This window comes from Trichosurus vulpecula, chromosome 7 (assembly GCF_011100635.1).
Source record: "Trichosurus vulpecula isolate mTriVul1 chromosome 7, mTriVul1.pri, whole genome shotgun sequence".
In the NCBI taxonomy this organism is placed as follows: domain Eukaryota; kingdom Metazoa; phylum Chordata; class Mammalia; order Diprotodontia; family Phalangeridae; genus Trichosurus; species Trichosurus vulpecula.
Genome location: NC_050579.1, coordinates 225,152,933 through 225,171,798, shown reverse-complemented (window position 1 = coordinate 225,171,798; position 18,866 = coordinate 225,152,933).

The following is an 18,866-nucleotide window of genomic DNA, read 5'->3' as shown; positions in this document are numbered from 1 at the left end:
TAACACCTCTGAAAAAGGGTGCCCTACTTCCCCAATTAGCAGAATCAAAGTTAAATGTCTATAAGCAGGAGGAGCTGTCTTAACCATTAGATTTCTATAAGAAGCTCCCAAGGGAGTGTCATAGTATTCATCTGTGTTTCCAATCATAATAGCAATCTTCACTACCTCCTCCTTTAACTTGCTTGTACAGTCTCTAAGTGCATACCAAGGTTTATCCCCAGTGGGCCACATAAAATCAAGAGGATATTTCCTATGGCATCCCCTGGCTGCTAAAGCTAATAGACAAACTGCTCTGCTGCCATTTCCTTGCAGATGATAATCCCTAAAAGCTTGCTGCATAAAAGAATTCCAGGTGATACTTATGTATTTCATACAATCTACATTATTAACAGATACTTCTGAGGCCCCTTCATCACCGTTTCCCACTATCCAAGATATTAACAATTCTCCCATTCTTTGGGTGAACCTACTCAAAATATCTGTGATTTCTTAGCATGAAAAATCTTCTAAAACTTCCCTCATAACTGAATTATCACTTTGGGTTTCCTTACTCTTTCACAGTATGGGACACACTTCTGTCTGAAAATCTAACAATCTCTCATTCTCTGTGTGAGGAACATCATTCGCCGTAGTAGCACTTCATGCCTCACTTCCTACCATTGTTTGATTTTCTCCTGACTCTCTTCCCCTGCCACCATGGCAAGGACAAAACCGGCAGTTAGACCCGACCTGGGCTGAGTTGAAATGCACTCTTGACCTCTTTGGTTTCCTGTTTCTTCTAGCCACAGTAATAGCAAAATTCTCATTCAAGTCAGTAGATTCCTGAGCAAAATCCTGTTCTCCTACCATGTGAGATTCCCCATCTTGCTGTATCTCCATTTCTTTCTCTTAACAATCTGTTCATTCTTTCATATATCAGTCAATAGGCTGATAACAATATCTAGCCTCACCTAGAGAATGCTGTCAACAATTCCTTCCCTGGCTTTATTTTAATCTCTCACAAACATTTTTCCAAATCCCTAGGATCTCCTCTATGTAGCTTTTGTTCCCAGCCTTCACAGAGTCCAGCTCCTTTAGCCCATTCCTTTGCTAGGGAGGAATAAGATAAATCCTTCCACTCCAGGGTATTCATGTCTTCCTTTGAACTCTCTCTGCCTCTAAATAGAGATTTTATACCCTGTGATCCCATCCTCATCACCAAATGTATCAGTAAGTTAATATTCATGAGCTCAAGGATGACAATGAACATGCCTGTATGGTTTGGAAATGCAAAGTGTGAAAAACTCTATACGTAGAAGGCAGAAGTATAACATTTATTTAGATACCAGAGGGTCAAATCCCAAGACCAATAACTCCAATTTGATATAGCAGTAATTATATTCTAAAACCAATAAGATCACCTCAATGTAGCAACAAGGAAATTATAACATAGAATTATAGCAAGGAATCAAGTCATCCTGTAACCTTCTCCCCCTGCTGGGGCCTCTCTGTAAACACTCATGAATCCTAATTGTCTGCTTGCCTGTGTTCTCTCCCCCCTCAGTTCTCTTGTAAGAACAAGCCACTAGTATACCTGAATAGGTTTCAACACAAGTGCATATATATTCACATCCTTTATCTTGGGGTAGTGGCCCAATATAATCTATCGGCCAAATTTGGACTGGAACTTTTCTCCTTGCTATTTCTCCAGTTACTCCCCTTGTAACAGTTTGGGAGAAGAGAAATAATGTAATGTAATGTAATGTAATATAATATAATATAATATAATATAATATAATATATAATAATATTAATATATACAGTATAATAATATAAATATATATTTATATGTAATGTAAAATAAACAATAGGTTATGCTGAAGACTATTCCAAATTGAAAATTTGGTATTCTGTCTTTCAAAAAATAAGGAGCTTCTTATTTCTTTCTCTCCTTCCTGATTAAGGGGATTAATAGGATAAATGTTGTGAAGGCAGAAAAGATAAAATTACTAAAAAGATTAGGTATTTGGGATGAATGTTAATGAGGAGTCAAGGATGACATCAAGGTTTTGGAGCCTTCGGTGACTGGGACGGTGGTGATACCTTCAAAGATGATGAAAAATTTGGGAAAAAGAGAGATTTTGGAGGACAGATAAAGAGTTCTCTTTTGTAAATGTTGAGTCTGATATTACTATAGGAAATCCAATTAAATAGGTCCAATAGGCAGTTAGTGATTCTGGACTGGTACTGGTATTAAGACTGACATTGAAATTATATGCATATAAATGATAATTCAATCCAAGTGAGCTGATGAGATTACCAAAAAAGAGACAAGAGTTCAGGACAGCACATCGGTATGGCACATAAAGTTAGTGGGAATGAAGATTCAGCAAAGAGTCAGAGCTGTATCACAAAATCCTAGAGAGGAAAGAGTATTCAGTCAGAGAGGGTGATTAGTAATGATGGATTTTGCAGAGAAGTCAAGGATGAGGATTGAAAAGGGGCCATTATATTTGATAATTAATATATAACTAGAATTTTGGAGAGCAGTTTTGGTTGAATGATGAAAGTCAGAAGCAAAATTGCAGAATGTTTAGTTTAAAACTAAGAGATAATACAAGAATTGGAGGTACCAATTGTAGATGAGTTTGTCAAGGACTTTAGCCAATAAGGTGGGGGAGAAATATAGCGTGAGAGTGGGCAGGAACTGAAGATCCAAGTGAGGTTATTTTAAGAATGGGGGAAACCTGGGTATAATGGTAAACAATAGACAATGAGTTAGTAGATCTGAAGAAACTGAAGATAAGAGAGCACGAGGAATAATAGTTGAGGCAATCTATTGTTAAATATGGCAAGGCATCAGATAAAAGGTACATGTAGAGTTGTCTGCATTACTAATTAGAAGGACTATCTCATCACGTGAGAATAGCATGAAAAAGGTGGTAGAAATCTGAGCACTATGAGATAAGAAGGAAGGGAGAAGGGAGAATTCTTTTTTTTTTCATACTTTAAAAGTTTATGATAATAACTACTAAATCTTTCGTTCTCTCAAATTCCATCTTTTTAATGGTATTTTGTTTTTTTTCCAGTTACATGTAAAGTAAGTTTTCAACATTTACTTTTATAAGAAGAAGGGGAGACTCTTGGTAAATTACCTCAATTTCTTTTGTGAATTTTGAGGTAAGGTCCTCACCTGAGAAGGTTGTAGGAGTATTGTCATGGGAGGCTTGAGGGAATACTAGGCTTGGAATAACTGCTTTGGGAAGTGTTTAGGGAAGTATAATAGTACTATCATGTTGTAGAAAGAGCCCAGTTGAGATCAAGTTATGCAAATCTGTAGTGGATCCAATTACCAGCTCTTCTTTAACAGCCTGTGAATAAGATCAAAGGTCAAAGATAATCATGGTAATCCAGGGTTGGAGTTTACCGAGGCATGATCTGCAATAGGACAAGAGGGCAAGGGTTTTAAGAATAGAGGATAATGTAGAGTTGCATAGATTTACCAAGGGGTCACAGACCCTATAACTTATAGGGTGTTTATGAGAGGAATTGAAAGAGAAATAAGGAAGGGATTAAAAATGATTCTAAGGTCTTGTGTATCCATATACTAGAAAATCAGATGCAAAGAAGGCAGATACAGAAATCTGGAAATAGAAGATTCAAAGGAAAGGGGGACTATCATTTATTTTATCATTTTCCCCCTAGAAAAGATGTGAGCAATTAACTATTTACTTAGTGAATGGATAAATATTTATTTAGTTCAAAGGATAAGCATTTATTTAGTATCTACTATGTATTCCAGATTTTGCTACTCTCTTGCAAGGACTAAAATAAATATATACATGAAAGGAAAATACATGATTCCTCTTTCAAGGAGAAAATCTCACAAGAAGACTAATTGCTTGAATATAACAACTTGAGAATGACATATGAATTAAACAATCAAGGAATTAGTCTATGTTTCAGGACAGAATGTTAAAGAAAACTTTCCACATCACAGAATGCTGAAGAGGAAAGATGTTTTCAATAAATATAATCACATGTGTGGGAATTACTAGTGTTGATTTTTCCCCTTTCTGGAATTTGGATAGTCTTCATCAAGGAAATATTTGTAAAATTTCTCTGATCTCCAAACCCTTCCATTGAAAAAAGGGTGTATATATATATATATATATATATATATATATATATATATATGTATATATGTGTGTGTGTGTGTATATGTGTATATGTATATATGCATATATACATATATGTATATATATTGCAATTGATATTTAACATTTGTTTTTCTCATAGCACTTAAATTAGGAGGAAAGACTTTCTATGAATGATTTTAGCATTAATATGTTCTAAGCTAATGAATGGATTGCAATATTCCTGGTTTCTACACCTGTTTAGTATTTACTTCAATTGCACTATAATTAATGCTTGCTAGAAAATTTGCCACACATAGGAAAAATTAAGCCATTATAGACACACATCATGTCAGTTTGATTAATGTGATGTAGATGTAGATGTGCACATATGCATGTACACATACATATGCACATATATTCAAATATATACATGTTTTATATTTCTATATATACTAATATACACTTTAGTTTAAAATATTTTCCTTAATATCTAATATTCTATCTCCAAATACAAAATAAATATTTGAATTCCTAAGGTGAAATAATTCATGATTCCTCTCATTAGTTTTATTTCTCTATACTAGGTACTGCACTGCAATAATATACTTAATTTCTTGGAATAAAGCCCAGCGTGTTTTATGCTTTCCTCAATATTCTAGTCCACCCAGATTGTTCAAGTCAAACATCAGTCACTGAACAATATTCACTACTTGGTCCCTCAGTTGCTTATTAAATAACCATATATTCATAACAAGAGCTTATGGGAAAATGTAATTACCAACATTCATAAGCATTTTAGACTTTGCAAAAAAAATACATATATATATATATATATATATATATATATATATATATATATATATATAAAACCTGTATTTTCTCAAACCTGTATTTTCTCATTTAATTTCACAAAAATCCTGGCAGGTAGATACTACAAGTATTATCTTAATTTTAAAAATTAGGACACTGAGGCTCATAGAGCTTAGGTGATTTACCCTCATCATACTTTGTGTACCTGACACATAGGACAAGCTTAGTAAATTTTCATTCATTTATTCATTCAAGAATTAGATGCAGATTGAAATCTATTTCCCACTTTACCATTAACAAAACTAACAAAGTTTAAAAGTAAGGTTTAATTTCTGAAGATAAACATCCTGCATGATATCTTGTGGTCCCCTCCCCTTCCACAATTGTTCTATGATGAGCTATACACCATCCATTTAATAACAGTTGCATTTATTTATTGTTATTCTAAATTAAAACACAAATAAAATGAGCATATATGTGTGTTTGCAGATCTTGCTTTTCTTTTAATGTATAAACTAAGTTCAACCTGTAGCTTTCAAAGTTTCTCTGCTTGTCTGTATTTCTTTCTAGCATTCCATTCTCATCTCTGCATTTATGTGTGTATACATATACATAAATATGTGTGTATTTACATGTAAATCTCTGTGGGTATATATTTATATATGTATATATTATGAATTGTGCACCTCATTGATACTCCTTTGCTTCCTTTCCTCTCCCTTCCTTACTCCTGCCCTCCCTTCTTCTGTCCTTCCTTGCTTCCTTCCTTTCTCACTCTCTCTTTCTTTTTTGCCATCTTCCTTTCCCACCCCATTCCTATCAGCCTTTTCTTCATACCAACTCTTCAGTGGAAAAAAAGGAAATAAAAAGCCCTTGTAGCAAATACATTTAGTCAAGCAAAACAAATCCCCACCTTGACTGTGTCTGAAAATGAATGTGTTATTGTGTACCTTGAATCCCTCATCTCTTTGTCAAGTGGTAGATAGCATACTTCATCATTAGCCCTCTGAAATTGTATCTGGCTATTCCATTGATCAGAGTTCTTAAGTCTTTCTAAGTATCAACAACAAACACTTAAAATAATGACAATAATATTAACCAACATTTATATAGACCTTTAAACTTTGCAAAGTTCTAGAAACTGTTTTGAGCAGACAGAGTTCTAGGCATTAGAAGAGACAAGAAATTTAGCACAGATACATTCTCTGATTTAGTGCAGTTTTCAGTTATTAGGGAAATGACATAAGCTATAGTTAAACAATACTGCATGATATGTGCATCATAGATTGCTAAATGCCATGTTACATATTGTATATTATGAATATAGATACTAAATTACACATTCACAAAGGACCTACTTTGTGCCTAGCAACATGCTAGGCAAAAAAATGTGCAGATACAAATAAATAGTCCCCTGTTTCAACAATCCGGCTAGCAGCTGTTGTGGGGGTGAAAGACCAACACAAGCTCAACAACAAGAACACTACCAGCACGCTGCAAAAGCACATGTTCTTTTGATCTGCTTTAGTAAGGAAAGCAATGTTAAGGGGTTGACAAGCTTACTTTAATTTAACATACAAATACAATTCACTTAGTTCAGGGGGAAAAGCCAGCACCCTGAACTTCAGAGCAAAATACAAACAAATTACAAACATCGACAGACAGACCAAATACAGATTCATAGTTACCAACATCTAGGTTCAGCCCAGGAGCTCATGACAAGGGCTGGCCCAGAGTCACTCTCGCCATCACTGCTGTGGGTAAGAGCTCTGAAAAATAGAAAGCCAATCCCTGGTTTTATATCTTTTTCAGGGTCAGGGGTGAGTCACACATACAACTCACCCACGTGACCTAGAATCGTCACAAAGAGGCGACTTGAACCCATGTGGTCTAAAAGTCTCTGAAGTTCCAAACATGTCACTCATGAAGTTCCAAACATTACACTCATGTGTAAACTAGGCCCTCCCCTGAGGCAAGGAGGCACCAAGGACACCCAAATCTAATCAAGGAAACAAAGACCAAACTCTTCAAGGAGACTTGGTTGAACTAAGTACTAAGAGCCCATTTTGCTTACCAACACATTCCCTTCCTCAAGGAGCTTACATTTTATCCAAGAACCTTGTAGCCGTATAAGATAATATAAATAAATATAAAACATACAAAAAAATCAGTTAGCAAGCATCTATTCAACACTTATTCAGTGCTAGGCTTCAGGCTAAATGCTGGGGATACCACGAAAGGCAAAAACAAGGAGGAAAACCCAGGAAAAACCCTTGAAGATGGTAGAATTTGAGTGGAGTCTTGAAAGAAATCAGGGAATATGTGAGATGGCAGTGAAGAGGGAGTATATTGCTTTCATAGGAGATAGACAGTTGAAAGATGTGAAATTTGGGAGATGAACTGCCATGTATGAGAAGAATAAAGTTGACTAACGTAGTTGGATCATAGAATTCTTGGAAGGTTGTAAAATGTAACATTAAACAGTTGGAAAGAACCAAGTTGTGAAAGTCTCCAATGCCAAACAGATGAATTTATATTAAATCTCGAAGGTAATAGGAAGCCACTGTTTACTGACTACAGGTACAGCTGGGAGGGAGTCAGTATAAATAGAAAGAATAAAGATCAGAGAAAAGGGGGTGATGATAATAGGGGCAATTTGCTAGAGAAGACTGGATGGGATGGATTTAAGAATGTATGTGGAGGGGCTTGCTTTGGCAAGGAACAGGGCCAGCTTTTTGTTTGAGATACAAGTGAAGGAGAAGATCCTGGGAGAAGACATCTGCGGGAAAGGAAATGATGATGAGGATAGAAGAAAGAAGTTAACCTGTAATAGCCTAAGGCTTTTTTGTTTAAGTATGACATGATGTCCTAACCTGAAAATATGTGAAGAGGGATATGGTGGTGGATGCAAGATTGAAGAGGGATGAAATGCTTTGAAATAGCCATAATGGTGAGCGTTATATAGAAGGATTGCCTTGCTGCAACAAGGGACCAGTCGCAACTGTGAAATATTAATTTGAAGTGGTCCGAAGTAGCTCAGTTTTGTGATTTTAAGGTGATCAAGAAAGTCATAATGTAGAAGTTGACATTTGAGAGAAGCTTAAAAAGGAAGCTAGGATTCTAAAAGGCACAAAGAAGAAGGAAAGCATTCTGGGCATGGAGGACAGCCTGTGCAAATGTTTTGCGTAAGCAACATCAAATAGTAAAGTTTTGTTGGAAGTTGAAATATGTGAGAGTATGTCAAGTATGATCCTTCTGTAAAGGTAGATTGTGAAGTGTTTTAATTGTGAAACTAGACACTTCTTTTTCTTTTAACTTAGAGGCAATAGCGAGTCAATGAAGATTTTCAAAGCAAGAAATAACATCATAACTGTGCTTTAGTAATATCTTATAGGTACCTGAGTAGAGGATGCATTTGAGAAGGGATAGAATGGAGTCTGGATCAGGTACTGCTAGGTTATAGCAATATTCCAGTATTGAGAGCCTAAACTAGGGAGGTGGCTCTACAAATGAGTGAAAAAAGTGGGGAGGGGAACAGATAGGTTAAGAATTTATGGACTTGGAATAGCCTGTGACAGCGAGTGAGGAGATTAATGTTACTGAGATTTTCAACTTGAGTGACTATAAGGATGGTGTTGCTCTTAATAAAAATTGGAAAATTAGGGGTTTAGGAGAAAGAGACTAACCTCGGTTTTGAGTATGTTGGGATTAACCTTCCTATGTAATACATGTTTGACTGTATAGTATGTAGCTGGACCATGTTATCCTTGTTTTTCAACACTTTACCAAACAGAAAGCTCTATAAAACAACATTTATGATATTTGTTGTACCTGCACCTGACACGTAATAGGTGTTTAGTAAATGTGGGAGGAAGGGAAAAGGAAAGATGGGAAAAATTCCCTAATACAAAATGTATGTACTATATTTACTTTTTTCTTACATGTAGTATATAGTACATTTGACTTGGAATAAGGAAGATCTGGGTTCAAGCCTTGCCTCAGATACATACAAGTGATTTGACCTTAGAGAAAATACCTAATGTCTTTGTACCTCAGATTTCTCATCTATAAAATGATATGTAAGACTCAGTGGCCTCTAAGGTCACTTCTAGCTTTAAATCTGTGTTCTTATAATCAGGCTCAAATCGAGTTGAATTAAAAAAAAACTTGTTCATTTAATCTTCACATGTATTGCAACAAAGTTTTATAGTCAGACACAAAAGTCAATGATATTGAAGCTGAGTAAGGTCGCACAAGAGTACAGCATTTAGATTTTTATGTAATATTTCAACACACAAAATTCAACTTTTAAACATATAGAATATTTATTGATTTTTTAAAAGATATACTATTCATCTTTCATTTTCCCATGGATCCTAAAAATACTTTAGTATTATTAAAGTGTAATTTATATATTATGGACTGAACTTTATGTGTATGTGTGAGTGTGTACATTCTATATGGCCACACATTCTTTAGTACTTACTTCTTTGTTTCTTTCATTACGAAAGAATACCTTCTACAGTGATGAGGAGGGAGCTCTGGTAACTGAATTAAACATGTGAGTCAAGTTCCAGCAATCTGAGGCTCTCTATGCTTCATTTATTTGAAAATAGTGATGAGTACAGAGATACTACAAGCTGGAGGGCTAGAAGCTTTTTCCATTAGAGAAATTAATGATCAGAATCTCCCTTTTTTCTATTTTTGAATTCAAGCTTCAGCTCATTATTTTCAACATTCTCTACAACCCTGACCTCCCTGTGACATTTCTTGAGTTTCTTTTTTTTTTCATTTTCTTAACTCTACCTAAACTTCTTTCTTCAATAATCTCGCCCTGTGTACTTGGCCCTCCTCCAAGCTGTGTCCCTCATAGTCTTCTAAAAATTTGCAAATTCCCATTTTTGCTTTGAAGCAATCCAAGAATATCAATCATTTAGTGGTCTCTATTGCTCTGGGCTCCTCACTAGCTCCTCACAAGTTTTAGAGTAGGGCATCTTTTGCCTTTAGTATGACAACTATTAAGGAAGAACTGTGGGCATTACATGAATCATACAATTTAACATAAATAATAATTAATTAGTACCAATATAAGGAAAACATTGTACTGCTTTTTTCCAAAGAGTTAAAAATAGCAATTTAGATCAATATCTTAATGAAAGCTACTTCTTTTTATCCCTGTAAACAAAAAGAGTACGTGAGAAGTAAATTTTGTCCTACTGATTTGATTTTCTTCTATGATATAATCTATCTGTACTCCAGTGAGGCTTTAGATCCTATTTCTGATGACATTCACCATAACAGACTGAAAAGATATAGACTGGTTTGCTCTGGACCACATCCAAAAAGATTTGGTTTGAGTTGAGCTAAAATCAAGTCAGGAGAAAGAAAGGATACTTATCTAAACATCTAGCCTGGTTTGAAGTCATGTAGCAAGCTAAGCTGGTGTTTTGTGGTACCTTCAAGTTAATAAAATTAAGTCAGTCTGTCTATCTATCTATCTATCTATCTATTTATCTATCTATCTATCTAACTACACACATACGTGTGCATGTATATATATTTGGAAAGTACCTAAGACTTTAACCTAGTGTAACCCCTTTATTTGCAGATAAGAGATCCAAGGCCCAGATGAAAAGATATGGGATAGAGCTAATTTAAAACATCATAATTCAGGACTTTAAAAAAAATAAAATAGAGCAAAGTATTATATATGCAAATGAAAAACAACAGAAAAGGAAAGAAAATAAAATTCATTGATATGATGTGGTGAAAGACAAATTAAGTAAGCTTAATGGGAAAAGACAATCGGTGATTCAGAACCACCACAATCATATTGTTGAGTACATTTATGCAGTTATTTTAAAAAGCAGGACAGCGTAAAGGGAAGGGCGATTTGGTGTAAAAGTAAGAAATTATTTCCCTAATGCAAGTTGTCAGACCTAGATAATCGCCTCTTCTTTTGGCCTTTACAAATTAAGAGAAATCTGTGAGGGGATGGATAACAAGAAGGATCTAAAGAAGAGCAAAAGAAAAGAATGATTAAAACAATGGGAAATATTTCCCATTATCGGAAGGCTGAAAAGCAGAGCAAATAACTTTTCCCAAAGCCTCCCTTTATAAAGGGCTCACCACTTCTCCAGCCAAATTTTCATTTCGTACCAAGTGTTTTACCTGGTTTCAGATCCAAGAATATCGTATCTGTATTCTAGGTACCCTCTACTGGCACCCTCCCTTTTCAGCTTTTTTTTGTGTAGTGTCTTCTCCCATCAGATTGTAAACTCTTTGAGAATAGGAGCTATCATTCTTTTTTTTTTCTTATTTGCATCCGCAGAGCTTAACTCAGTGGTTGGCACACAGTAGACATCTTATGATATTTATTGACTATTGACTATGGTCATTTATTGGATGGCTTGTAAAATGAGCTGGAGAAGGAAATGGCAAATCACTCCAATATTTTTGCCAATCCTAAATGATATCACAAAGAGTCAGACACAACCGAAATGACTGAACTACAACAACAACATTGGCTGACAATATGTTAAACTATACAATGCCTCAAATAGTATGTTCTTTATTTCCCTGGAGATTTTGCAAATTTAAATAATATGTCACTGCTGTGTCCTAAAAATGTACTTTCTCCATAAAGAAGAATAGCGCTCAAGATTTGGCTTAATGTTATTGTATGGTATAGGAAGAAAATCAGTGGGGCTAGATTCAAATTAAATTCTACCTCTTACATTTTTCTAGAGAAATCATCATACAAAAGTCAGACTTATAGATTTATACCTGCAAGGGCCTTTTAAGTCCATCTTGTTGAACTCTCTCATTTTACATATGAGAAAGCAGATTCAGAAAGATTAAGTACTTGACATGTAATAAGCACTTAATAAAGTTTCGTTCCTTCCTTTCTTCCTTCTTTCCTTCTTTCCTTCCTTCTTTCTTTCCTTCCTTCCTTCCTTTCTTCCTTCCCTCCTTCCTTCCTTCCTTCCTTCCTTCCTTCCTTCCTTCCTTCCTTCCTTCCTTCCTTCCTTCCTTCCTTCCTTTCTTCCTTCCCTCCTTCCTTCCTTCCTTCCTTCCTTCCTTCCTTCCTTCCTTCCTTCCTTCCTTCCTTCCTTCCTTCTTTCCTTTATAACTTGCCCAAGGCCACTCAGCTAATTAGCAGTAGAACCACATTTCATCCCAGGTCTCCTGACTCCAAATCCAGGAGTCATACTTTCTCTTTGACAATTAATTTCCTTGTCTGTAAAAAAAATGATGATTACAAAATTTCCTTCTAGGGAACTCTGAAGAAAGTGCTTCACAAACAAAAAGAAATTCACTGTACAAAAGTTTTGTGGTAGCAAAGTGATCTACTGAAAATGGTTTGGACCAAATAAATCATCCAAAGTGAAAATTGAAAAGTTGTTCAAAAGGTGTGTTTTTTATTCCCATGGATGCTTTGGATATGTCAACAAAGTGACCTTGCTTTGTTGCAGAAAAAGAGAGCTAAAATATGACTGTTTTGTCATAGTCCCCTTATATCGCACCTTCCACATTTCACTGGTAGTGGGTAGCAGGAAATAAAGAAGAAATTGCCAGTTGAGATATGACGGTATGCTGCAAGCTTTCTATCATGTTAAACTCTGCTCAAGCTACATTTTCTGAATGAAATGAATCTTTATAGCTTGACATTGACCAACAGAATACATTTCTAAGAACTGGTTAAAGCTTTAATATCATTATCCTGGGGCATTATTATTCTGGATGATTTGACGAGCAGGACAAAGTATTGAAATCTTTTCATATAGGTTTTGTATAGGTTTCATTACTTTTGAGAATTCAATAAATAGTGTTTGACCTCAATTTGTCCAATCCTGTTCCTCTTCAGTGGAATAACTTGGTGTAGCAGCAAACACCCTAGTGTACCCAGAATGGCCTGCTAGTACAGGTTCTTTAATCAGCTTTTCTAGGAAAGACTGTTCAAAAGTGGGGGGGGGGCGGGGTTAACAATCCTACTTTTAATTACATTCACTAGTTCAGGGGAAAAGTCAAAAGTCAGTACACTGAAGTCAGAGAAAATATAAGCAGAGAAATTAGCATAAAGACCAACAGACAGGGCTCTTAACTGCCTGAACCATAGCAATATTGCTACACACCTTACATCCACCAACAGATCAAGAGAGCCTTTACATCTGAGCAGTTCAGGGGTCTGAACATATGGCTAATCAGAGTCTTGACCAGGAAATCAAAAGATCCTTCTCATAAGTGATCCCCCAAAGCAAAATACCAACTCAGAGTGTATATATATATATATATATATATATATATATATATATATATATATATATATATATATATATATATATATATATATATATATATATATATGTATGTATGTATACACTCTTCTCAGAGCCAAAAGGCATCACAACCCTTTGTGACTCAGTGTCTAATCAACTTAGTACCCAAAAGTGTGAAAGCCTTCCTACAAGCAAGCCTCTTCTAAGCAAGCTTCCCTTAATGGTGTCCACATAAAGCCTATTAATGGGCAGGGAAGATCTTCATATTCCATTAACATTACACTTGGTCACCAATCTTCCCCTTTCTTTTGTTCACTTTTTGTACAAGGTGAATTTATTATGGGGGTAGTTTGTACCACAATGGTACAAAAACAATTTTTCTTTGATTTTTATGACACGATATCAGAATTTCAAGCTGATTAACTTGGTGCCAAAAAATTAATTTAAGTCAACAAATATTTAATAATTTGCCTCCATATGCAAGGAACTATATACACAAGGACTAAAAAGCAACACATCCCCTATCCTCCAAGCGTGTATATCTTGAGATAATCTATTTTAATTTTTAAGTTCTATTATTTGTTGGTTTTGTATCTCATTAATTTTTATATATACTCTTCCCAAACTCCCCTACCCAGTCAAACTTCTTTTGTAACAGTAACCACAAAATAAACAGTTTAGCAAAACCAAGCAAACATCAAACATGTTTGACAACCATTCTTCAAGTCATCCAACTTCTCAACTTTAGAGTCATACTCAAGACACTTAGCATAGTGCCTGGAACATAGTAAGTACTTAATATATGTTTATTGATAAATTAATTGATTGATGTCCTCACTCTCCAATTTCCCACATATCAAGTCAGTAGCCAAGTCTTATTCATTCTGTCTTCACAACATCTCTCATATCAGTCCGCTTTTCTGTGTTCACGCAGCTTATGTAGCTGCTGGCTCAGTGGATAAAGCATTGGACCTAGGGTAAGGAGGAGATGAGTTCAAATGTGGACTCAGACACTTACTAGCTTTATGACCTTGGGCAAGTAACTTAACTGCTGTTTGCCTAAATTTTCTCAGCTGTACAATGAGGATAATGATAACTTGCAGAATTATTGGGAGAATAAAATGAGATATTTGTAAAAACACATACACATACATTTAGCACCACGACTGGCATGACAGACTATTCTACATAAATGTTTATTCCCTAACAATCTTTCATCTGTAGGGTTATTTTAACACCTTGAAACATTTTTTATACTTTTTGGATGCTCCACACAGAATTACCTTCATTCTGCAGTATTCTTCCAGATAATTTACCTTCTTTTATGCAAGCTGGTGTTCAAAGAGGAGTTTAGTATAGCGTATAGAGGGCTGCTCTTAGAGTCAGGAAAATCTAGGTTCAAATACTACTTTAGAAACTTATTAGCTGTGTCCCTCTGGACAAGTAATTTAAATTCCCTGAGCCTTGGTTTCCTATGAATTGGCAGTTTTCCAGGTGTTTTTCTCTTCTCTAGACATCTGTTCCTTTTTGAAATTTTGGCACTTTTGTTACATCCTATGACATGAATGCTCCTTCATAGCTCAATAAGTTTTATACAGACTTGCTTCTGATAAGTATGGCAAGAGCTTTAGAGCTGAAGAAGACTTTTGAGACTATCTAGTCCTATTTCATAATTTTACAGATATAATAGTAGTATTAATTACTACCAGTAGCAATAGTAATCATTTATATTGTGCTGTAAGCTTTGCATAAACTTTACATATGGAATTTCAGATGATGAATGCCACTTTGAAGTATAAAAAGAGTCGTAAACTTGAAAACCTTATGAATTAGGCCCTATTGCTAACCCAATTTTACAGATTAGAAAACTGAGTTTGGAAAGTTAAGTGACGTCCCTGGGATCATACAACTTGTTTTCATCAGAGGTAGAATTTTAATTCAGATTTTCCTGACTCCAAGATTAGTATTTTATTCATCATGCCACATTGCCTTTGACTTCATGGAGCTTAGGGTCTGGTATGGGGAACTAACAAATAGAAAATCAATCACTAAGTATGTGATGAGTAATTCATTGGAGTCCAGTATGAAACTAAGTGCTATGGAGTAGATAGAAGAAAGTAAAGGCAATTGCCCTCAAGGATTTACCTGCTATTAGAGAAGGGTAATACGTACATAATAATTAGAAGCAGTAAAATATAATATTCAAATTAATGTATAATTATGGACTACATTATGTGATACTGATAATAAATGCAGTAATTATTCAGCAAGTAGAAAAATTATTATGTGCTGGATTTATCATAAAGTAAGAGTTGAAGGGCTGGTTGGGTTTGAGTAGACAGAGGAGGTCCTGTTGCTGGGGAATACCATACATCAAGAAAGGAAGGAACATGATGGGTTATGGGTTAAAGGCAGAATCCAATAAGGACACTGTCTTCATTTAAGCAGAGATTGTTTGTTAGAGAGTAAAGTGAAATAGAGGTAGATGCATTTTCTGGGGCAACATTATAAAAGGCTTTGCAAATCAAGTGTGAGAATTCGGCCTGGTTGCAATAGGCATGGGAGGTCATTGAAAGCTATTTAGAAGGGGAGCAACATAAAGCAATATTTAAGCATTTTTTGTGGAAATAATATAAAAGATCATTCATGAGAATAAAAAAAATTGATGTTTTATCTTTTTACAGCATGATTTGCCAAAATAGTATAACTAGACATAGTAATAATATAAATGTGCCTCACATACTTTGAATAGCAAATCTTACTCTGAGAGAACAGTATAAGGACAGAAACTTCCCCAGATTTCCCCAAAATTTTGACTAGGCAATAACATCTTTGATCCAAGGATTTCAAAGTAACTCTCAGAGCATTTCTTAGCGCATGCTTCTGTGCTTGAAAATGTCAGAGAATAATAGAACCAAAGCTTGGAAAGGGAATTCATCTGGAGCTCTGGAGATCAACTACTTCAACTGGCTCTCTTTACAGGAGATTAGGGCCCAGAGATTGGTTCACTTATCAAAGGTCACAATAGTGGTTGATGGAAAAGCTGGGACTGGAGCCCAGGTTTCCTGCCTCACAGTCCTGTGCTCTTTCTAATACATCATGCTTTTATCAAGTAAAATATACATTGACTTATTTGTTAATTGAAATAATATTTGTAAAGTGTTTAGCATAGCTCTTGGCATATAGTACTCCGTAAGTATTTATTTCTTCCATCCCTCCAGTCCCTTCAAACCCTTAGTGTTATCATTTGTCATATTCCACATGGTCTTAGGATTTAGGGTAAAAATTTAGTTTTTCTGTTCCTTAATTTTTCAACATATGAAATATTGAAAATATGCATTTTCTATGCAGCAATATTGAAAACATAGATCTGATATGCAGACTGGCTACTTTAATTATGCATCTATATAATAGCAAATATTAAAATGAAAAGTAACTAGATTTTTTAGTCATCCATTTGCTATTGTTCATAACAGTTGTAAACCTCTAGATAGTTGACTCCCTTGCTTTTCAGTTGCTTACAGATATGTTGAAACAGTTTCAGAAATGACTTAATTATTTCTAGCCATTAGGGTTTTCTATCAATAACTAACTTCTGTGATAATGCGGAAACATGGTAAGAATTAATTAAAGCCCTACTATGTTCCAGAGAACTTAGAAATATAAGCTTCTCCTCTTTCCTACTTTTTGAGGAGTTCACTCCCAGCAATGTGCTGGAACCAACTGATACCATTCTTAAAAGCTAAATGTTAAATTTTCAGAATGAGCATTTACACTTCAGAAATCAGCAAATTCTGTACTGTATATCAGGGCTTGATTTATTGTTTTGTTGATTGCCTAGAGTTTAAAAAAGTGATGAAGAAAATGTAATAATGCACATTAAATTTAAAACTGTGTTCTGTATTGGTAGAAGGAGTTTCATTACTAGGAGATCCTTGCACTAAAAACATCACAGGGCTGGACAGAAGTATGCTGGTAAATCTTTAACAACTGTCTCTCTAAAAGAACCTATTTATATGAAGATATAGCAACTCTCTTTGTGGTAGCAAAGACCTGGAAGTTGAGAGTATGTCCATCAATCGGTGAGTGGCTGAACAAGTTGTGGTATATGATTTTGATAGAATACTATTCTGTTATTAAAAATGATGAGCAGAATACTTTTAGAAAAACCTGCAAAGACTTACATGAACTGATGCCAAGTGAAGTGAGAGGAAAGCAGGAGAACATTGTACACGGCAACAGCAATATTGTACAATGATCAACTGTAAATGACAACTATTTTCAGCAATATAATGATCCAAGACAGTTCCAAAAGACTCATGATGAAAAAATGTCAACCACCTCCTCAGAAAGAACTGATAGAAGAATCTGAATACAGATCAAAAAACATTTTTTTTACTTTATTTTTTCACGTTTTGGTGGGGTTTGGTTTTCAATGTTTTCTTTCACAACAGAACTAATATAGAAATGTTTTGCATAAAAGCACTGGTATAACCTGTATCAAATTGCTTGCCACCTCAGACAGGGAAAGAGAAAGAAGAAGAAATATAGTCTGGAACTCAAAATTTACAAAAAAAGAATATAAAATTATTTTTACATGTAATTGGAAAAAATAAAATATAAAAAAAACTCTCTAGGAAAAAAAGCAGGACATGCTCTTTTTTAAAAGTTGAACACATATCTTCTTGCATCCAAGGATATCCACTGTATCCTGATCCCTCAGAGGTCATGAAATTCCACCCGCTCAGTTTTATTATATCAATGAATAAAGAATGATTCCTGAAGAAAAAAAATATTACTAACGGGGGAACAAAGCAACTTTTCCTTTACTGCTAGTGAAAATTATATGTCATTATTGTTCTGTGTTTTAAACAAGTTGTCAGGATAATTATTGAATGTTATTTCATAGTGGGTATGAAGCTATCTAATTCTTCCAGTGAGGTAAGAAGTTTTTCATTAAAATCTCAAAAAATTATGAGTTTCTCTACTATATGCACTTTTGATACTACTTTAATTCCTAGTAAAGCTTTTTTGACTCACACACTGCCTCAGTTGACTTAAAAGAAGAAATTAGGAGGTACTGTGACATTTTTGAGAGAATGCTACGCTTGGAGTAAGGGAGACCTGTATTCAAATCCTACTGCTTCAATTCAATTTTCAATTCAGTTTACATTTATTAAGTGCCTGCTGTGTGCCAGATACTGCGCTATGTGATGTACAAATAAGAAAAAGAACCATAGGTCCTGCCCTTACAATCTACTGCAGGAAAGACAACACACAAAGGGAAGCTGGAAAGGGGTGGAGGAATATACCTGATGGCATTTTGTTCCATGGATTTGAAACCAAGCAGAGCTGCGGGAGGAAAGTGGAATGAGCTGAAAAATCCAAATACTGCCCTCGATAACAAAGTGTTGGGAGGAGTTTAGTGCTCTACCTTCCAGATCTCATGAGGGGGTGGGGAAAGCTGGGGGAAAGTGGGAAGGAGTTGAGTATCCAAGGCTGAATTAGCTGCACGATGATTTAAAATAATCAATTTATCCTAGGAGAGACATCTTGTTCCATGAAATTGAACCCACACAAAGTTGCAATTGGAAAGTGGATAATTATTAGATCTGGGATCATAAGGAAGTCACTAAGCTCTCTGAGTCTCAGTTTCCTC